Genomic DNA, 22,947 nt, shown 5'->3' with positions numbered 1-22,947 from the left:
GTTGTTTGCAATGACTCTTTCGCTCTATCCCAAAAAGTGACAGTTTTATCCCACCGATCCCTTCTTCACCTTCCAAGTGCATTCTGGGGCGGTCTTGACAATAAAAAAAATTAATAGTAATAATTGAGGTATTCGCTAAGCACTTACTATGTTTCAAGCACTGTACTGAGGGACAATGTAAGGAGATTGGACACAGTCCCTGGCCCAAATGGGACTCACAAATTTAAGGGAGAGGAAGAAGAAGTAATTTAATCCCCATTTTACAGATGAGGAAACTGAGGTACAGAGAAGTTAAGTAACTTGTATGAGATCACACAATAGGCAGGTAGAAGATACAGGATTAGAACTCAGGTCCTTTGACTCTTTCCATTAGGGCATCTTGTCTTGTCTTACGCCATCGAGTCATTTCCAACCCATAGTGACACCATGGACCCATCTCTCCCAGAACGCCCTGCTCTCCATCTGCAATCGTTCTGGTAGTGGATACATAGAGTTTTCTTGGTAAAATCGGAAGTGGTTTACCATCGCCTCCGTCCACACAGTAAACTTGAGTCTCCGCCCTCGACTCTCTCCCACGCTGCTGCTGCTCAGCATGGGTGGGTATTGACTTGTACCAGATTGTCTTCCATTTGCTAGCCACTGGCCAAGCTAGGAATAGAATGGGTATGCCTCTGCTTGACTCTCCCTCCCTTAGCCAAGACTGGCAGAGGACTGGAAATTCTCCAGGTGTGACCCTGAGGGGGTCCATTAGGGCATGTTAGATGCCAAACATGAAAAGCACTCTGGTAGAGTGACTAAGCCTAAATTCTAACTGCAGAAATAAGGAATTGATATCTCTAAAGGTCTAAAAACGTAGAATTTTAGTCCGAAATTCCCCCTGAAGATGGGCTGTTTCGAGGCAACTAAGCGGCACAAAACCCGATTTGGGACAAGCTGAAATAACAATAATAACAATATTTAAGGGCTTACTAGGTGCCAAGCACTGTGCTAATCACTGGACAAGAAAATCAGACCAGACCCAATCCCTGTCCCACATGGGGTTCACAGTTTAAGGGGGAGAAAGAACAGAAATTTAATTCCCATTTTACAGATGGGGAAACTGAATCACAGAACAGTTAAATGACCTGTCCAAGGTCACACTGCAGGGAGTTGACAGTGCTGGGATTAGAACCCAGAACCTCTGACTCTCAGGTCCCATGCCCTCTCCACTAGGATGCCTCTCTGCTTGGCTGGTGGTGATGGATGAAAAGCATGGCTCAGTGGAAAGAGCGCGGGCTTTGGAGTCAGAGGTCATGGGTTCAAATCCCAGCTCTGCCAACTGTCAGCTGTGTGACTCTGGGCAAGTCACTTCACTTCTCTGTGCCTCAGTTCCCTCATCTGTAAAATGGGGATTAAGACTGTGAGCCCCACATGGGACAACCTGATTACCTTGTAACCTCCCCAGCGCTTAGAACAGTGCTTTGCACACAGTAAGCCCTTAATAAATGCCATCATCATCATTATTATTATTATTATAATGAAATCCTGTCCTTACACTCTCGCAAATAGATCTAGAAACTGTCCAGGCAAAAAAACAATCCACTGAAGTGATCAATCATTTTGGCTGAGCTATTGACGGAAAAGGCCGTTTGATCTCTTCCAGAATTTTCACTTAGGACTTGTCAGGAAGCTGGCTTTATTAAGTTTTCTATAATTAAGTGATGGAAGACAAACCCCTGGAAACTCCATAGTGGGAGATTGATTTTTCAAATCCAGAGAAAGGGAGTGGTTTGCCATCTCTGTTTCATGGCATAAGAGAGGCGCCTTCATTGCGCCTGATGCTCAACTGAAGTATTCTCTAGGCACTGTCTCTCCTTAGTTGGATTCTTTCACTCTAAAGATCACTTTCAGTCCTTCATAAGCAGAAGACATACACTTTCCAAAAACTTATTTTACCGCAGTAACATCATTCTTCTGCCAAGCTCTTTTGGATAAATATGTGCCAAACGTCTTATTATTTATTGAGACAGAATTCATCTTTTAACTGTAATATTACAATCTTTACAATTGTTGTTACAGTTTTCCAGGTTCTGCCTGAAAGCTCCTTATGGGCTGTGGTTTTGTACTCTCCCAGGAGCTTAGTACAGTGCTCTATACACAGTAAGCACTCACTGAAGCAATACGATCTAGCAGGGAAGCAGCATAGCCTAGTGGAAAGGGGCAGGGGTCTGGGAATCAGAGGACCTAGGTTTTAATCCCGATTCCACCATTCACCTACTGTGTAACCTTGGATAAGTCCCTTTACTTTTCCATGCCTCAGTTTCCTCAACTGTAAAATGAGGATTCAATGCCCATCCTCCCTCCTGCTTAGCTTGTGAGCCCCTTGCGGGACAGGGACTGCATCCGACCTGATTTACTTGTATTTTAGAACTGTGCTTGACATATAGTAAGCACTTAACAAATACTGTTAAAAAATGGATACCACTGATTGATTGAAAAGTGATGAACAGAGCAAGAGCTAGGGATCAAAAATATATATTGCTGAAATTTTTCATGATGAGGATCAGGCACCATGCCAAAAACAAGATATGAAAATATCCATTAACAACATGAATTGTTAATTCCACACAGACTTGCCCAAGGTGTGAGGTGGGGGGCTTGGCACAAAACAAGACAAAATTACCTGACTTTTCTCCTTGGAATGTCACAATCATACTAGTCAATACTATTTTTTGAGGATTTTCTGTGTGCAGAGCCTGGGAGAGTCCAAGAGGCTTGGTAAACATGATCTCTGCCCTCAGGGAGCTTATAGTTTAGCAGACATCCAAATGTATGTACTTAACAAGGGATCGTGACTACAAAATCTGTTCTATTGTGCTTTTCCAAGTTCTTGGTACAGTGCTCTGCCCACAGTAAGCGCTCAGTAAATGGCATTGATTGACTGATTGATTAGACAAGTTACCAGAGGCAGGTTTCAACAATGCCTAAATTGTGCTTAAGCTAGCTAAGCTTACTGCAGCAGAATTGCAGCAGAATAGTGGGAGAGAGCATGGTCCGGGGAATCAGGAAACTTGGGCTCTAATTCCAGCTCTGCCACTGGTCTACTGTGTGACCTGGAGAAACTCATTTGACCTCTCTGGTCCTCAGTTTCCTCCTCCGTAAAATGAGGAAAAAATGCCTGTTCTCCCACTCTCTAAGATCCATGAGGGACAGGGCTATATCTAGCTATTATTGGGAAGTAGAATTGTCTGAATCCTACTGGATTCTCCCAGGTGCTTAGTGTAGTGCTCTGCACAATTAATGAATGAATCAATCAATGGTATTTATTGAGTGCTTACCGTGTGCAGAGCACTGTACTTAGGAGAGTAGATTAGAACAGAGGTGGTAGACATGTTCCCTGCCCATAACGAGCTTACAGTGTACAGGAGGAGACAACCATTAATGTAACTGAATGATGTATAATGTATAATTTATAAATACGTACACATAAGTGCTCGCGGCTCTCCTATTTCAACCCAGCTCGCACACTTTTCTCCTCTAATGGCAATCCACCCACCATACCTCCATCTTGTCTATCTCGCTGCTCACTTCTCTCCCACAGACAATAACTCTCCCCACTCTCAAAGCCTTACTGAAGGCACAAATCCTCCAAAAAGCCTTCCCTGACTAAGCCCTCACTTCCTCTTCTCCCACTCCCTTCTGCGTCACCCTTGCACTTAGATTTGATCCCTTGAGTCAACCTTACTTCAGCCCCACGGCACTTAGGTCCATATTCATAATTTATTTATTCAAATTCATGTATGTCTCCCTCTCTAGACTATTAGCTTGTCGTGGTCAGGGAATGGGTCCCTATCAAATCTGCTTTATTGTTATACTGTACTCTCCTAAGTGCTTAGTACAGTGCTCTGCACGCAGTAAACGCTCAGTAAGTATGATTTATAGATTGATTGTTTGCCATGGGGTGGTGTAAACTCGCAATAGACACCATAGGTTGATGAATTGATGGGTCAGACCCCATAAACAGCATTAAAAAGAGGACCGGTTGGTCCATGAGAAGGCTTCTCATTTCCATCTCCTTCGCCAGCAGAACTCAGCCCAATCCTGAACAGCTAAAAGTGCTCCACACGGGCTCCCCGAACCAATTCCGAGTTCTTGGAAGTTGAGCCATCTCTGGCTGGGAAACAGGCCATCACAGCCACCGTCGTGGTTCTCTCGGCTGTTGGAATCCAGAGACGCCCGAAAGGATGGCAGAGTGCCATCTCTCCGCTTGGATGGCTGGTCCCGTATCTCTCGGATGCCAAGGGACTGTGACTGAGGGCAGGGAGAACACCAGGATGGCTGGCTGGCAAACCCGTAACCCTTGCCCCACTCTGCACGTCGCTCTTGGATGCCAGTCACTCAGTACTGGCTTTATCGTTCTCCTGGTAGTCTTGGCTAACGCCGCAGGCCGCTTTGCTGGCGGGAATAAAGCAGTTGGGTCCGACCCAGAGGGGATGTTTCGGTGCCCCGGAGCCCCAGGCCGGAGAACCAACAATGCACACGATGCCAACTTGGCCCAGAGCTGTCAGGCTGGGACACGGACGTGCGATGCGATGCCAAGGAATAATCACCACTTCTCAGGAAAATTTGATCTGTCTCATCACACTCGACATTCACATTTTAAATACAAGTGGCAGAAGCCAGAGCCAGGGTGATAATGACAACGTTCAAATGTTTGGCTTGGGGGTGAACAGACAGATTGCAGTGTGGGTTGTATCTAGAAAACCCTAACCTGTCAGAATATGGAACATCTCATTTTCTGGTTACCAAATGAACTTATGTCATTAATACTAATGACAATAATTGTGATATTGGTTAAGCACTTATTACAACTACTAATAATAATGGTATTTGTTAAGCTATGTGCCAGGCACTGAACTAAGCACTGGGGTGGATACAAGCAAATCGAGTTGGACACCGTCCCTGTCCCACGTGGGGCTCACAGGCTCAATCCCCATTTCACAGCTGAGGTTACTGAGACATGGAGAAGTGAACTGACTTGCCCAAAGTCACACAGCGGACAAGCAGTGGAGCTGGGATTAGAACTCAACACCTTTTCTGACTCCCAAGCCGTGCTCTACCCACTCCACCATAATGCGGCCTACTATACCATAGTAGGTTCCAAGCACTCTTCTAAGCACTAGGTAGATACAGGATAAAGAGATCAGGCAGTCATTCATTCATTCATTCAACTGTATTTATCATCATCATCATCATCATCATCATCATCATCATCATCATCAATCGTATTTATTGAGCGCTTACTATGTGCAGAGCACTGTACTAAGCACTTGGGAAGTACAAATTGGCAACATATAGAGACAGTCCCTACCCAACAGTGGGCTCACAGTCTAAAAGGGGGAGACAGAGAACAAAACCAAACATACTAACAAAATAAAATAAATAGAATAGATATGTATAAGTAAAATAAATAAATAAATAAATAAATAGAGTAATAAATATGTACAAACTTATATACATATATACAGGTGCTGTGGGGAAGGGAAGGAGGTAAGATGGGGGGGATGGAGAGGGGGACGAGGGGGAGAGGAAGGAAGGGGCTCAGTCTGGGAAGGCCTCCTGGAGGAGGTGAGCCCTCAGCAGGGCCTTGAAGGGAGGAAGAGAGTGCTATTTATTGAGCACTTACTTTGTGCAGAGCACTGTACTAAGCCCAGTCCCATGCAAGACTCCCAATCTAAGAGGATGGGAGAACAGGTATCATCACCATCATCAATCGTATTTATTGTGTGCAGAGCACTGTAGTAAGCACTTGGGAGAGTATGCTACAACAGAGTTGGTAGATGTCCCTGCCCATAATGAGTTTACAGTTCTGGAGACTAACTCCCTTTTTATAGATGAAAGAACTGAGGGACCGTCAAAACGTCTCTTCCAAGAGGCCTTCCCAAATTAAGCCTTCTTTCCCCGGTCCCCTCTCCCTTCTGCGTCGTCTACATGCCCGAATCTGTGACCTTTGGACATTTTATACTCAGCCCACAACACTCATGTACGTATCTTTAAATGATATATTATAAATTATTTATTTATATTGACGTCTGTCTCCCCCTCTAGACTGTAAACTCGTTATGGGCAGAGGATATTTCCACTAGTTCATTCACTCATTCATTTGACTGTATTTACTGAGCGCTTACTGTGTGCAAAGCACTGTACTAGGTGCTTGGAAAGTACAATTCGGCAACAAATAGAGACAATCCCTGCCCAAAAATGGCTCAAAGACTAGAAGGGGGGAGACAGACAACAAAACAAAACAAAACAAAAGTAGACAGGCCTCAATAGCATCAATAACTATGAGCCCACTGTTGGGTAGGGACCGTCTCTATATGTTGCCAACTTGTACTTCCCAAGTGCTTAGTACAGTGCTCTGCACACAGTAAGCGCTCAATAAATATGATTGAATGAATGAATGAATGAAATGGAATTATAGATACATTCATTCATTCATGCAATCAATTGTCAATATACACATCATTAATAAAATAAATAGAAAAATAAATATGTACATATATACACAAGGGCTGTGCGTGGGGTGTTTTGTTCTACTGTACTTTCCCAAAAGCTTAGTACAGTGCTCTGCACACAGTAAGCACTCAAGAAATAATAATAATGTTGGCATTTGTTAAGCACTTACTGTGTGCAAACCACTCTTCTAAGCACTGGATATTCATCCCACCCTCTCCCCCCTTCATGTTTGTAATTTTTCTTAATGTCGGTCTCCCCTTCTAGATTGGAAGCTGGTTGTGGTTAGGGAAAGTGACTAACAACTCTGTTAGATTGTACCCTCCCAAGTTCTTAATACAGTGTTCTGCATACAATGAACCTCAGTAAATGCCATTGATTAGTTGACTGTTTGAGTGAAGAGGGCAGAAGCTGGTTTGATGGAGGGATGTGGAGGCAGAGGGTATAGACAACCTGCTCAAGGAGTTTGGTGAAGAACAGTAGACAGAAAAGATGGGATCAATCAATCAATCAATCAATCAATCGTATTTATTGAGAGCTTACTGTGTGCAGAGCACTGTACTAAGCGCTTGGGAAGTACAAGTTGGCAACATATAGAGACAGTCCCTACCCAACAGTGGGCTCACAGTCTAGAAGGGGGAGACAGAGAACAAAACAAAACATATTAAACAAAATAAAATAAATAGAATAGATATGTACAAGTAAAATAAATAGAGTAATAAATACGAACAAACATATATACATATATACAGGTGCTGTGGGGAAGGGAAGGAGGTAGGCCGGGGGGATGGAGAGGGGAAGGAGGGGGAGAGGAAGGAGGGAGCTCAGTCTGGGAAGGCCTCCTGGAGGAGGTGAGCTCTCAGTAGGACCTTGAAGGGAGGAAGAGAGCTAGCTTGGCGGATGTGGGGAGGGAGGGCATTCCTGGCCAGGGAGATGACGTGGTCCGGGGGTCGACGGTGGGACAGGAGAGAACAAGGCACAGTGAGGAGATTAGTGGCAGAGGAGCGGAGAGTGCAGGCTGGGCCGTAGAAGGAGAGAAGGGAGGAGAGGTAGGAGGGGGCGAGGTGATGGAGAGCCTTGAAGCCGAGGGTGAGGAGTTTCTGCCTGATGCGTAGGTTGATTGGTAGCCGCTGGAGATTTTTGAGGATGATAACTGGAGGGAGCCATGGGGTCTAGGGAAGGTTTTTTTTAGGGTAGAGAAGATAGGTGAGCACCTTGAAAAACAGCAGAAAAGAAGCCTTTAGAAGGTGAATAACTGAAGATGATGGTCAGGGAGGGAAGAAGGGAAGGGGTAACTAATTCAGGTGCTATAATAGAATCAGGTTGAACAGGGTCTCTGTCCCACATAGAATTAACAGTGTAAGGGAGAGGAAGAACAGGTATTAAAGCCCATTTTGCAGATGAGGGAACTGAGACGGAGAAGTTGCGATCGGCCCAAAGTCACACATCAAAGGGCAGAACCGGAACTAGAACCCCTGGTCTCATGATTCCCCAACTCCTGTGCTCCTCCCACCAGGCCCGGCTCCTTCTCTGGTCTCTTTACCCTCCATCACTGTCCTTGCTTCCTGGCTCCATTACCGTAGCTGCCTTAGTTCAGGGGAAGCAGCGTGGCCTAGTGGAAAGAGCACAGGCCCGGGTCAGAAGATCTTAAGTTCTAATCCTGGCTCTGGCACTTGTCTGCTGTGTGACCTTGGGCTAGCCACTTAACTTCTCTATGCCTCAGTTACCTCATCTGTAAAATGGGGATTAAAACTGTGATCCCCCTGCGGGACAACCTGGTTATATCGTTTCTTCCCCAGCGCTTAGAACAGTGCTTGGCACATAGTAAGCGCTTAACAAATACCATTATTATTATTATTAGTAGTAGTAGTAGTAGTATTGCCACTTCCTGCCAGGAACCCGTCCTCCCGCTCTCCTGTCTTTCCTACACACAGCTCCATAAAGCATCTTAAAACACTGTTTGTTTGAAATGTAACTCCTCTCCCAAAGCCATCCACCCATCAATCAGTGGTATTTACTGGGAAGTAGTAGGGCGTAGTGGATAGAGCCTGGGCCTGGAAATCAGAGGACATGGGTTCTAATCCCAGCTCTGCCACTTGTCTGCTGTGTGGCCTTGGCTAGGTCACTTCACTTCTCTGGGCCTCAGTTCCCTAATCTGTAAAATGGATATTAAGACTGTGAGCCCCAAGTAGAACAGGGACTGTGTCCAACCTGATTTGTTAGTACAGTCCCTGGTACATATTAACAAATACCATAAACATTATAATTATTATTACTGAATGCTTACTGTGTGCAGAGCACTATATGAAGCATTTGGGAGAGTGGATTATAGCAGTTGGTAGGCATTCCCTGCCCACAAAAACTTCTAATTGCTTCTCACATAAAACAGCAGTTCCTAACACTACCGTCAAGACTTTCTCTCGGGCCTATTTCTTGTCTTCTGGTGGATCCACCCTTAACATTCCTCACTTTTCCCAGATATATTGCCCATTTGTACTTTCCAAGTGCTTAGTACAGTGCCCTGCACACAGTAAGCGCTCAATAAACCTGAATGAATGAATGAATAACTGAACTGAGCCTCATTCACACCTCTCCCACCTTCAACGCTTTGCTCGTGCTATTTCCCCCCACCAAGCATCTCTCTCCTCCCTCACTCTTCCTAACCTTCAAAACCTTTCCTTCCGATCAGTCAAGTAATCAACTGACTATTTATTCAGCTCTTCCCAAGTGGGAGCCAGTGTACTAGACACCTGGGATAGTGCCACAGTAATATAGTTCAAGGAGCTGACAGTTCATGGCAGAGAGCAAAAATGATTTTCAGGTGGCAAAAGCTAGAGGTAGAATAAGGATAAAGCAGGAAGTTCTACACACACGTCAATCAATGCTATTTATTCAGCGTTTACTATATGAAGAGTACTCTACTAAGCACTTGGGAAAGTACAATATAATAAAGTTGTAGAAGCGATCCCTGCCCACAAGGAACTTGGAGTCTACTGAGATGAAACGGGTGACTAAATAATGCACAGAATAATATCTAGATAAAATATATAAATTTATAAAAATCTATGTAAGCACCTAAGTGATAAGACTAGTCACTTTTCTCCAAGAGGCATTCCCTAACTAGCCCCCATCTTCTTTTTTATGCCACCTCTTCATAATTCAATCAGTCATATTTATTGAGTGCTTACTGTGTGCAAGGCACTGTACTATACACTTGGAAAAGTACAATGGAGTTGGTAGACACATTTCCTGCCCACAGTGAGCTCACAGTCTAGAGGGGGAGACAGATATTAATATAAATAAATGAATTGCGGGTATGTTTAAAAGTGCCATGAAGACGAGGAGGGGGGGGCGGTGAATAAAGAGAACAAATCAGGGTAATGCAGAAGGGAGTGGGAAAAGAGGAAATGAGGACCTAGTCAGGGAAGGAGACGACTGTCTGAGCGAAGAGGGCAGAAGCCAGTTTGAAGGGGTTGAAGGAGGAGATGTGCCTTCCAAAAGGCTTTAAAGGTGGGGAGAGGCATTGTCTGTCGGAAATGAGGAGGGAGGTTGTTCCAGGCCAGAAGCAGGATGTGGGTGAGGGGTTGGTGATGAGATAGACGGGAGTGAGGAACCACGAGGAGGTTGGAATTAGAGGAACAGAGTGTTTCGGCTGGGTTGTTGTAGGAGAGCAGCGAGGTGAAGTAGGAGGGGGCACGGTGATTGACTGCTTTAAAGCCTGCTATAAGGAGTTTGTTGAATGTGGAGGTGGGACGGTAGCCCCAGGATGTTCTTGAGGATTGGGAAGAAATGAACTGAGCCGTCATGGATTTATCAACATTATTGAGCGCTTACTGTGTGCAGAGCACTGTACTAAGCGCTTGGGAAGTACAAGTTGGCAACATATAGAGACGGTCCCTACCCAACAATGGGCTCACAATCTAGAAGACTGAAGAAGTCTTAAATAAATAAGAACTTATTTATTTATTGAATTCCATTCTCTTGTTTTTATGATTTCTATGTTCTTATTCTCCTCTTTATTGTATTTCGGGGCCCCTTGTCTCCCCTATTAGATTACAAAATCACTGAGGGCAGGGTTTGGGTTGTCTTCTTTTATTGTACACCCCCAAGTCTTGGTACAGGGTACATAGGAAGCGCTCACTGAATACTGTGGAAAATAATGGTAATACTGTAAGTAGGTTTATCAATCCAAACACTCTTCACTCTTTTTCTTTTTCTAAATTCTATTTTATGATCCTTGTTAACCGTTTACTAAATGCCAGGTAGATACCAAGGTAAATGCTAGGGTAGACACAAGATCATCCAGTTGGGCATAGTCCCACGTCCCTCTCAGTCTAAGAGGGAAGCAGCGTGGCTCAATGGAAAGAGCACAGGTTTGGGAGTCAGAGGCCATGGGTTCAAATCTCGGCTCTGCCGATTGTCAGCTGTGTGACTTTGGGCAAGTCACTTAACTTCTCTGTGCCTCAGTTTCCTCATCTGCAAAATAGGGATGAAGACTGTGAGCCCCACGTGGGATAATCTGATCACCTTGTAGCCGCCCTTGCACTTAGAACAGTGCTTTGCACATAGTAAGCGCTTAACAAATGCCATCACTATTATTCTCCCCTTCTAGACTGTAAGCCCATTGTTGGGTAGGGACTGTCTCTATATGCTGCTGACTTGTACTTCCCAAGCGCTTAGTACAGTGCACTGCACACAGTAAGCGCTCAATATGAATGAATGAATGAATGAAATACCACTGATTGAATAAGTGACTTAACCAAGGTCACAAAATAATAATAATGGTATTTATTAAGTGCTTACTATGTACCACGTCCTGTACTAAGTGCTGGGGTGGATACAAGCAAATTGGGTTGGACACAGTCTCTGTCCCATATGGGGCTCACAGTCTCAATCCCCATTTTCCAGAGGGGGTAACTGAGGCCCAGAGAAGTGAAGCAAGTCGCCCAAGGCCATACAGGAGACAAATGGCCGAGTCAGGATTAGAACCCATGACCTTCTGACTCCCAGGTCCGGACCCTATCCACTATGCCAGGCTGGAGGCAAGTAGTGAAGCTGGGATCAGAACCCCGGCGTCCTCAATCCAGATTCTGTGCTGCTCCTGCTAGACCACGGTGCTTCAGTGCTTTGTAGTAATAATGCTGCTATCCGAGCTCAAGTGCTTAGTATAGTGTACTGCACACAGTAAGCACTCAATAGATATGATTGACTGACTGGCCTCGTGTGAGCCACATTCTGTACAAAGAACCTGGGAAAGTACAAGAGGATAAAATCCCAGTTCTCCTCCCACAAGGAGCTTATGGTCTAATGGGAGAGGGAGACAAAATATTTTCAAAGAATGGAAACAGTAGGAAGAACACAGACCCCATGAAGATCAAAAAAGATTTGAAAAAATCACTCAGAACTTAGTACAGTGCCTGGCACATAGTAAGCACTTAACAAATTCCATTAAAAAAATTGTATGTACAATTGGATAGGCAAGTATATACACAAGGGCCATATATTTTAGGTTCTGTCTGCCCCTTTGAACTGTAAACTCCCCAAGGCCAGGGATCATGTCTACTAATCCCATTGTGTGCCTCCACACAGTAGAGTCTCAGTAAAAACAGTTGATCAATTGGGGGTTATTCCTAAACAGCATGGCTTAATGGATAGAGAATGGTCCAGGGAGTTGGAAAGTCACGGGTTCTAATCTCAGCTTTGCCACTTGTCTGCTGTGTGACCTTCAGCAAGTCACTTCGCTTTTCTGGGCCTCAGTTACCTCATCTGTAAAATGGGGATTGAGGCTGTGAACCCCATGTGGGACAGGGACCGGGTCCCACCCGATTTGCTGATATTCACCCCAGGGCTTAGTAAGGTGCCTGGCACATAGTAAGTACTTAACGGATGCAATAGTAATAATAATTATTATTATTGTTCTCTGGGCCCCAGTTACTTTACATGTAAAATGGGGATTGAGACTGTGAGCCCCTTGTGGGACAGGGACTATACCCAAGCCAATTTGCTTGTATCCACCCAGCACTTACACAATTAAGCGCTTAACAAATGCTAGTTATTATTATTACTTCATAAGTGCTAGCAAGGGGTGGTTATGATGACTGAGGATGATGGAAATTAAGCTCAGAGGGTCTATAAACAAACGGGAAGACAGAGTCTCATCTACTCAGGATTCAAATAAAGCTCCAATGCCATGATATACATCTCTCATGTTTTCCTAGGAACTGGCAAAATCCTTTAGTTTCCATAGGCAAAGCTCAGAGGAGGAGCAAAATCCAGCTGCAAACATAGGGAAAATCATCCATGCTCCACTGTTATTGAAGAATTTCCCAATCACTGTCAGCTCTCTATCTAATAATAATTGTTAAATGCTTACTATGTGCCAAGAACTGGACTTCCCCTCTAGACTGTAAAATCGTTATGGGTAGGGAATATACTATGGAGAAACGGTGTGGCTTAGTGGATAGAGCACAGGCCTGGGAGTCAGAAGGTCAGGGGTTCTAATCCCGGCTCTGCCACATGTCTGCTGTGTGACCTTGGCCTGGGCCTCAGTTCCCTCATTTATAAAATGGAGCTTAAGAGTGTGAGCCCTACGAGGGGCAGGGACTGTGTCCAACCTGAGTAACTTTTATCTACCCCAGCTCTTAGAACAGTGTCTGCCACACAGTAAGTGCTTAACAAATACCATTAAAAAAAAGGCACTGGTTGACCTGTGATAAAAAAAAAAAACAACCACTGGAAATTTGGCAAGTGGATAAACCAAATCCATTAGAACGTAAGCTCATTGTTGCAATGCACATGACAAACAATAAATACGATTGATTAAATGATTTTCAGTGGGGTAAAAGCTCTTGGGCTTTGGATGTAGTTTCCCAAGTGTTTAGTACAGTGGATTATGTCCAGGAGGTGCTCAATAAATACTGCCATTACCACCACTGTCTGCCAATAAAGAAGCTTCTTTTAGACAGTTCTTTCCCTCCCTCAATTTTGACAGATCAAATCTTTCAGAATAAGGCAGAAACAGGATAGGAGAAAGAGCTACTGCCCAATGACAAAGGCTAAGAGTGTATTCTCTGCTAAAATGTTCCTTCAAAGCCTTGGTGTCCAAGACAAATCTATTCTACCTTGACTTCACTTGTGATTTCATTTTCCAATCTGAGTAAAACAGTATAAAATCTACATAGGGTTAAAAGAAAAAACAATACTTCCTTGGTAACAGTAGTGGAATTTGTTAAGTGCTTATTTTGTGGTAGGCACTGTGGTAATAATAATAATAATAATAATAATAATTTTGGTATTTGTTAGCACTTACTATGTGCAAAGCACTGTTCTAAGCACTGAGAGGATACAAGGTGATCAGGTTGTCCCACGTGGGGCTCACAGTCTTAATCCACATTTTACAGATGAGGTAACTGAGGCCCACAGAAGTGAAGTGACTTGCCCACAGTCACATAGCTGACAAGTGGCGGAGCTGGAATTTGAACCCATGACCTCTGACTCTGAAGCCCATGCACTTTCCACTGAGCCACGCTGCTTCTCCAAGGTCATGATACAAGATAATCAGGTTGTCCCACATGGGGCTCACAGTCTTAATCCCCATTTTCCAGATGAGGGAACTGAGGCACAGAGAAGTTAAGTGACTTGCCCGAAGTCACACAGCTGATAAGTGGCAGAGCCGGGATTAGAACCCGTGACCTCTGACTCCCAAGCTCGTGCTCTTTCCACTGAGCCACGCTGCTCCTCTTAGACACAATATAGTCACCCTGGGGTTCACATGGGGTACACAACCTAAAGGGGAGGTAGGATAAGTACTTAACCCCTTATGTACAGAAGAGGAAACTGAGGCACAGGGAATTTAAGCGACTTACCCAAGATGATACAAGTGGTGGAGCTGGGATTAAAGCCCAGATCTTCTGTCCCTTGGGCCTATGCTCTTTCCACTAGGCCACACCGCTATTCTATTACTTTGCATAGGGGAACTCCTCTCAGGTTTTAAAGTAGAATTTTACTCCCTGAGCCACATTTGGCTAGTTTCTTCCTTGCGATCAACAAATTCTCAAGTCAGAACACTAAACCAGATTCTATAACAGCCTATAAGTGCACATGCATTGTTCTTCCCGTTTCACTTCCATATTTTTTTCGTAAAGTGAATCTCAACCTAAGAGGATTTATAGAGTTTTATACAGAGCACGGGCCTGGGAGTCAGAAGGACCTAGGTTCTAATCCCAGCTCTACCACTTGTCTGCTGTGTGAACTTCGGAAAGTCACTTCACTTCTCTGGGCCGCCGTTCCCTCATCTGTAAAATGGGGATTAAGACTGTGAGCCCCACGTGAGACAGGGACTACTTCCAACCTGATTAGCTTGTAGCTATCCCAGCATTCATTCATTCATTCATTCAATCAGATTTATTGAGCGCTTACTGTGTGCAGAGCACTGTACTAAGCGCTTGGGAAGTACAAGTTAGCAACATATAGAGACGGTCCCTACCCAACAGTGGGCTCACAGTCTAGAAGGGGAAGACAGAGAACAAAACAAAACATATTAACAAAATAAAATAAATAGAATAGTAAATATGTACAAGTAAAATAAGTAGAGTAATAAATCTGTACAAACATGTATACAGGTGTTGTGGGGAAGGGAAGGAGGTAAGGCGGGGGGGGATGGAGAGGGGAAGGAGGGGGAGAGGAAGGAGGGGGCTCAGTCTAGGAAGGCCTCCTGGAGGAGGTGAGCTCTCAATAGGGCCTTGAATGGAGGAAGAGAGCTAGCTTGGCGGATGTAGGGAGGGAGGGCATTCCAGGCCACGGGGATGACGTGGGCCGGAGGTCGACGGCGGGACAGGTGAGAACGAGGCACGGTGAGGAGATTAGCGGCAGAGGAACCGAGGGTGCGGGTTGGGCTGTAGGAGAGAAGGGAGGTGAGGTAAGAGGGGGCAAGGTGACAGAGAAGCAGCGTGGCTCAGTGGAAAGAGTGCGGGCTTGGGAGTCAGAGGTCATGGGTTCGAATCCCACCTCCCCCACATATCTGCTGTGTGACCTTGGGCAAGTCACTTCACTTCTCTGTGCCTCAGTTCCCTCATCTGTAAAATGGGGATTAAGACTGTGAGCCCCACATGGGACAACCTCAGATCCTTGTGTTCCCCCCAGCACTTAGAACAGTGCTTTGCACATAGTAAGCGCTTAACAAATACCAACATTATTATTATTATTATTATTATTATTATTATTATTATTATGGAGAGCCTTGAAGCCAAGGGTGAGAAATTTCTGCCTGATGCGTAGGTTGATTGGTAGCCACTCGAGATTTTTGAGGAGGGGAGTAACATGCCCAGAGCGTTTCTTGACAAAGACAATCCAGGCAGTGGCATGAAGTATGGATTGAAGTGGGGAGAGACAGGAGGATTGGAAATCGGAGAGGAGGCTGATACAGTAATCCAGATGGGATAGGATGAGAGCTTGAACGAGCTGCGTAGCGGTTTGGATGGAGAGGAAAGGGCGGATCTTGGCAATGTTGCGGAGGCGAGACCGGCAGGTTTGGGTGATGGCTTGGATGTGAGGGGTGGGCAAGAGAGCGGAGTCAAGGATGACACCAAGGTTGCAGACTTGTGAGACGGGAAGCATGGTAGTGCCATCAACAGTGATGGGAAAGTCAGGGAGAGGGCAGGGATCGGGAGGGAAGACAAGGAGTTCAGTCTTGGACATGTTGAGTTTTAGGTGGCGGGCAGACATCCAGATGGAGATGTCCTGAAGGCAGGAGGAGATGCAAGCCTGGAGGGAGGGGGAGAGAGCAGGGGCAGAGATGTAGATTTGGGTGTCATCAGCGTAGAGATGATAGTTGAAGCCGTGGAAGCGAATGAGGTCACCAAGGGAGTGCGTGTAGATCGAGAACAGAAAGGGACCGAGAACTGAACCTTGAAGAACCCCCACGGTAAGGGGATGGGAGAGGGAGGAGGAGCCTGCAAAAGAGACTGAGAATGAAAGGCCGGAGAGATAAGAGGAGAACCAGGAGAGGACGGAGTCTGTGGAGCCAAGGTTGGATAGTGTGTTGAGGAGAAGGGGGTGGTCCACAGTGTCGAAGGCAGCTGAGAGGTCAAGGAGGATTAGGACAGAGTATGAGCCGTTGGATTTGGCAAGCAGGAGGTCATCGGTGACCTTTGAGAGGGCAGTTTCCAAGGAATGTAGGGGACGGACGCCAGATTGGAGGGGGTCGAGGAGAGAGTTGGTGTTGAGGAATTCGAGGCAGCGGGTGTAGACGACTCGTTCAAGGAGTTTGGAAAGAAATGGTAGGAGGGAGATGGGGTGATAACTAGAAGGTGACGTGGGGTCAAGAGACGGTTTTGTTGGGATGGGAGAGACATGGGCATGTTTGAAGGCAGAGGGGAAGGAACCAGTGGAGGGTGAGAGGTTAAAGATGGAAGTTAAGGAGGGGAGAGGGACGGAGCAAGAGATTTCATGAGATGAGAGGGAATGGGGTCAGAAGCACAGGTGGCCAGAGTACCACTTGAGAGGAGGGAGGAGAGCTCCTCTGAGGATACTGCTGGGAAGGATGGGAGAGTAGCAGAGAGTGTTGAGAGCTGGGGGGGTTGGAGAAGGGGGGGAGTGACTTTGGGGAGGTCGGACCTGATGGATTTAATTTTGTTAATGAAGTAGGAGGCCAGATCGTTGGGGGTGAGGGAAGGAGGAGGGGGAGGAACCAGGGGCCTGAGAAGGGAGTCGAATGTACGGAAGAGCTGACAGGGATGATCGGCATGGGTGTCAATAAGGGAGGAGAAATAGTTTTGTCTGGCAGAGGAGAGGGCTGAGTTAAGGCAGAAAGGATAAACTTGAAGTGAACGAGGTTGGCATGGTGTTTAGACTTTCGCCAGCAGCGTTCAGCAGCTCGAGAATAAAAGCGAAGGAGGCGGACAGTGGCAGTGATCCAGGGCTGTGGGTTACTGGTCCGAGAGTGGCCAAGGGAAAGGGGAGTGAGCGAGTCTAGCTGAGTAGAAAGGGTAGAGTTGAGAGCAGTAATCTGATCATCAAGATTGGGTAGAGAGGAAAGGGAGGCGAGGTGGGGTATGAGGTGCTCAGAAAGGTGGACGGGGTCAAGAGAGCGGAGATCTCTGTGAGGGAGTAATATGGATTTACAAGGGAAAGGACGGTGAGTGAGGAGGCAGGTGAGAAGATTATGATCAGAGAGAGGGATTTCAGAGTTGGTGAGGGTGGACAGAGTGCAGCGATAGGAGATGATGAGGTCGAGGGTGTGACCAAGTTGGTGAGTGGGCGAGGTGGGGTGGAGCAAGAGGTTGGCAGCGTCAAGGAGAGATAGAAGGTGGGCGGCAGAGGTGTCACCAGGGATATCCATATGGATGTTGAAGTCTCCGAGGATCACAGTGGGCATGGAAAAGGAGAGAAGGAAGGTGAGGAAGGGGTCAAAATCGTTAAAGAAGTTGGAGGCGGGACCGGGTGGGGGGCGGTAGATGACAGCTACAAGAATCTGGAGGGGGTGGTAGAGGCGAACACCTGGCACATAGTGAGCGCTTAACAAATACCATAAAAAAGAAAAATAAACCCTCAGGAATAAAGCAGGTATGGAGAACCAAAGTAATGATGATGGTGCAAAACAAAATTAGAAGCCAATCCTCAGAAAGTCAAAATGAAAAAGACATACACCATTCTCCTTGCCTCATCTTTTCCCCTACTCCCTCTCCCTTTTGTGTTGCCTATGCACACAGGTAGAACCTGGGAGTCCGCAGGACCTGGGTTCTAGTCCTGGCTCCGCCACTTGTCTGCTGTGTGACCTTGGGCAAGTCACTTTACTTCTCTGTGCCTCAGTTACATCATCTGTCAAATCAGGATTAAGACTGTGAGCCCCACATGGGACAGGGACTGCGTCCAACCCAATTATCCTGTATCTACCCCAGTGCGTAGAACAGTGCCTGGCACATAGTAAGTGCTTAACAAGTACCGCAATTATTATTTTACCATGTCCTTAAAATATTTCCTCAGCCCTTCATGCTTTGGGTTTCAGCTCTCCATCCAACAGCTGTTAGGTTCCTTCAATCGTATTTATTGAGTGCTTAATGTGTGTGCAGCACTGCACTAAGCGCTTGAAAAGTACAATTTAGCAACAGACACAGTCCCTACCACAGGCTCACAGTCTAGAGCCTGCCGAATAGAGTCTGCTGTCACTCATTCCCTCACACGTCCCACCTACCCGTAGGAGCTGGTGTAAGGTGAGCGCCGTTCCGATGGTGCCAGTCTGAGGGAGTGAGACCACCCCAGAGATTATCTCTTTACCTCTCCTCCCCTCTCTAAGCCTAAACCTCGCTGACTGGAAGCCCAAGAGCCCTCCGGAAAAAGGGAAACAGCGTAGCCTAATGGCTAGAGTCAGGGCCTCGGAGTCAGAAAGACCCAGATCCTAATCCCAGCTCTGCCACTTGTCTTCTGTGTGACCTTGGGCAAGTCACTTCACTCCTCTGTGCCTCAGTTACCTCATCTGGAGAATGGAGATGAAGACTGGGAGCCCCATGGGGGATAGGGACTGTGTCCAATCTGATTAGTTTTTATCTACCCCAGGGCTTAGTACAGTGCCTGGCACAGAGTAAGCTCTTAACAAATACCGTATAAAAAAAGGGACATATTGCTGAACAATTTCCTGACTATAATGAAAGCAGACTGGATCAGTGCACTGCCGCGGAGCCCCTCGCTAAGCAGTGGACACAGAGGGCCTGGCGTCATGGCTCTCTGTTCGTTTGCCAATATGTTTTTCCAGAACCAACCATATGTCCGTGCTCAGCTTCCAAATGCTGTCATTAATGAAGAATCAGAGAAAGCACGCGCGCACGCACACACACACGCGCGCACACACACACACACACACACACACACACGTTTCCCTGGAAGCACTACATGGTCATCCAGCTTTCTCGAACCATAAAATAACTTGAAAAAGGGGTTGAAATAAAACCAGGCCCGTGCTCTATCCACTTGGCCACGTTGGCTTCCTTCCGGCCTCCTTGCTTTCAGTTTCCCATTTCGGCTCTCCATCCAGCGGCTGTTTGGATCTCCTGCTGTCACTCATTCTCCTCCCATGTCCCACCCAGCATATAGCTGTGTTAGATGAGCATCGCTTCAACGTTACAAAATTTCAGTCTTAGTGAAGTCTTCTATAGCACTTATTCAGTCGTATTTAATGAGCGCTTACTGTGTACAGAGCACTGTACTAAGTGCTTGGAAAGTACAATTCTGCAATAAAGAGAGACAATCCCTGCCCACACCGGGCTTCTAGAATGCATGTAGCACTTCATCTAGACTGTAAGCCTGTTGTGGGCAGGGATCATGTCTACCACCTCTGTTATATTGTACTCTCCCAAGTGCTTAGTACAGTACTCTACGATACAGTACTGAGTAAGCACTCAATAAATAATGATAATAATAACAGCAATAATATTATAGAGCTTATACAATGTGCCAGACACTGTACTAAGGGCTGGGTTATATACAAGATAATTGGGTTGGACACAGTCCCAGTCCCACATGGGGCTCACAATCTAAATCCCTATTTTACAGATGAGGAAACTGAGGCACAGAGAAGTTAAGTGACTTGTCCAAGATCACACAGAAGACAAAATGATTGTTGACTGATGTACTAAGTGACATCCATCATCAGCCCTTATGTATACATTTATTCAACTGTATATTCGATTACTTATTTTAAGACACCTCTACCTGGATGTTCTGCCCTCACCTCAAACACTTCAATCCTGACCTCCTGCTGACTTTCCCATCACTGTAGACAATACCACTAAGCCTTCGTGCCTCACAAGCCTGTAACCTTGACGTTATCCTTGACTCCTCTCTCATACAACCCACCTATTCAATCTATTACTATATCCCATCCATTCAACCTTCATGCCATCGCTAAAATCTGTCCTTTTTTCTCCGTCCAAACTGCTACCACATTAGTCCAAGCACATATCCTATGTCACCTTGATTACTGTATCAGCCTTCTTGCTGACCTCCCATCCTCCTATCTTTCACCATTCCAATTCATTCTTGACTGCTGCCCAGATGATTTTTCTACAAAATCGTTCAGTCCATGTTTCCCCACTGCTCAAGAATCTCCAGTGGTTGCCCATCCACCTCTGAATCCTACAGAAACTCCTTATTCTCATTCATTCACTCATTCATTCATGCATTCAATCGTATTTATTGAGCACTTACAGTGTGCAGAGCACTGTACTAAGCACTTGGGAAGTACTTTAAAACACTCAGGCAACTTGCCCTCTCCTATTTTACCTCACTGATTTCCAACTACACCTCTTCCCTAAGCCCTCATTTACTCTTTTCCCACTCCCTTCTGTGTCACCCTGACTTGCTCTCTTTATTCACAACCCCCGCCTCTAGCCTCACAGCACTTATGTCCATATCTGTAATTTCTTTCTTTATATTACTGTGTGTCTCCCCTTCTAGTCTCTAAGCTCATTATGGACAGGAAATGTGTCTGTTATATTATGTAGTAATCACCAAAGCACTTAGTCTTGCACATGGTAAGTGCTCAATAAATATGACTGATTGACAGATTGCTCTGTTTGGAAATTATTTTATATTTCTCCATCAGATTGTAAGCTCCTTGTGGACAGGGATTGTGTGAATTCTTGGTTGTGTATTTCCTAGGTGCTTTATTACAGTGCGCTGTGCCCAGTGGGTGTTTAACAAATATTATTATTACCACAATGCTGGACAACAGCTCTAGGGCTCTGAACATGGCTTAGTGGATAGAGTCGGCCTGGGATAGAGTCGGCCTGGGATAGAGTTGGCCTGGGAGTCAGAAGGTAGTGGATTCTATCCCAGCTCCACCACTTGTCTGCTGTGTGACTTCAGGCAAGTCACTTAATTTCTCTGTACCTCAGTTCCCTCATCTGTAAAATGGGGATTAAGAGCCCCATTAAAGAGTCCCACGTGGGACAGGGACTGTATCCATCCCAATTATCTTGTATCTACTCCAGTGCTTAGAACAGTTCCTGACACATAGTAAGCACTTAACAAATACCACAATTATTATTAGAAAGTGAAAAAGCCTACACCACTTCTAAATTTCCTTCAGGACTCATTAACACCCACAGGTGCTTAAGTTCTCTGATGAAACATTCAAGGAATGTTTTGCATTGTTGTCTGTCTCCTTTTTCTAGACTGTGAGCCTATTGTTGGGTAGGGACTATCTCTATATGTTGCCGACTTGTACTTCCCAAGCGCTTACTACAGTGCTCTGCACACAGTAAGCACTCAATAAATACGATTGAATGAATGAATGAAAGGAATAAAGCCCCAAAATGCCGATTTTCTATGAGAAACAGGAAGCACTACTCCACCAAACAGTGAGCAAAGAACAGCATTTTGCAACAGCATGAGGTCTTTACCTCATGAATTGCTAGGGCAAATGAGGGAGCTAATTTGGGCGAAGCAGTCGGGTAAGTGAACTTTTCAAATGACTGAATAGCTAGTGACACTTGAATATCATTCCCGGTGCCAAGTATCCCCTCCGGAAAAGGCATTTGGATCCAGAACATATAGAATGGTGACATTTTGAGGCTTTTAAAGCACTGAAATTAGCATCCTGATGCTTGCCATTTGGATGACTTCTAGGATAGCTGAGGCCAAATTCTAGGGTTCCTCTTCTTTCCCGTGCACAGTTTCCCTCTCTCCTATCCCCCAGCCTCCTCAAACCCCTCCCTGATACAGATGCTTTTTGACTGGTTTCATATGGGGCAGGCGGGTGGGCACTGGTCAATCTGGGAGTCAGAAGGTCCGTGGGTTCTATCCCAGCTCTACCACTTGCCTGCTGTGTGACCTCGGGCAAGTCACTTAATTTCTCTGTGCCTCAGTTCCCTCATCTGTAAAATGGGGACTAAGAGCCCCATGTGGGACAGGGACTGTATCCATCCCAATTATCTGGTATCCAGATTGATCCTGGGGGTAGGGCCTCTGAAAAAGAGGTGTTTGATAGTCAGTCAATCAATCCATCCTATTTATTCAGCCCTTACTTTGTGCAGAGCACTGTACTAAGCACTTGGGAGAGTAATAATAATGATAATAATGATAATGATGGTATTCATTAAGCGCTTACTATGTGCCAGGCACTGTACTAAGCGCTGGGGTGGATACACGTGAATAAGGTTAGACACAGTCCCTGTCCTACGTGGGGCTTGCAATTTCAATCCCCATTTACAGATGAGGTGACTGAGGCGCAGAGAAGTAAAATGACTTGCCCAGGGTCACACAACAGACAAGTGGCAGAACCAGGATTAGAACCCATGATCTTTTGACTTCCAGGCCTGTGCTCCATCCACTATGCCATGCCTCATCCTCCAGATCAATATAAAAGAGTTGGTAAACATGTTCTGTGCCCACAATGAGCTTACAGTCTACAGGGTCAGCAGGGCTCACTCTTAGGAAGCCCTGAGCACAGAAGACTTCTGG

General features: G+C 45.7%; 1 protein-coding gene and 1 non-coding gene across 3 annotated transcripts in view; both read right to left on the bottom strand.

Annotated features, from left to right (window-relative positions):
• Positions 1-22,947, bottom strand: part of SRGAP1 (SLIT-ROBO Rho GTPase activating protein 1) — a 333,891-nt gene that overhangs the window by 180,532 nt on the left and 130,412 nt on the right. The window lies entirely within an intron of this gene.
• LOC119924460 lies at positions 607-744 on the bottom strand. The gene has a single exon (XR_005449173.1). It is a non-coding gene; the product is annotated as a small nucleolar RNA SNORA7 (small nucleolar RNA).

This window comes from Tachyglossus aculeatus, chromosome 2, assembly GCF_015852505.1.
Source record: "Tachyglossus aculeatus isolate mTacAcu1 chromosome 2, mTacAcu1.pri, whole genome shotgun sequence".
NCBI classification, from domain to species: Eukaryota; Metazoa; Chordata; class Mammalia; order Monotremata; family Tachyglossidae; genus Tachyglossus; species Tachyglossus aculeatus.
Note: the sequence above shows the minus strand (reverse complement) of the source record. Positions and strands in the feature narration are given on the sequence as shown.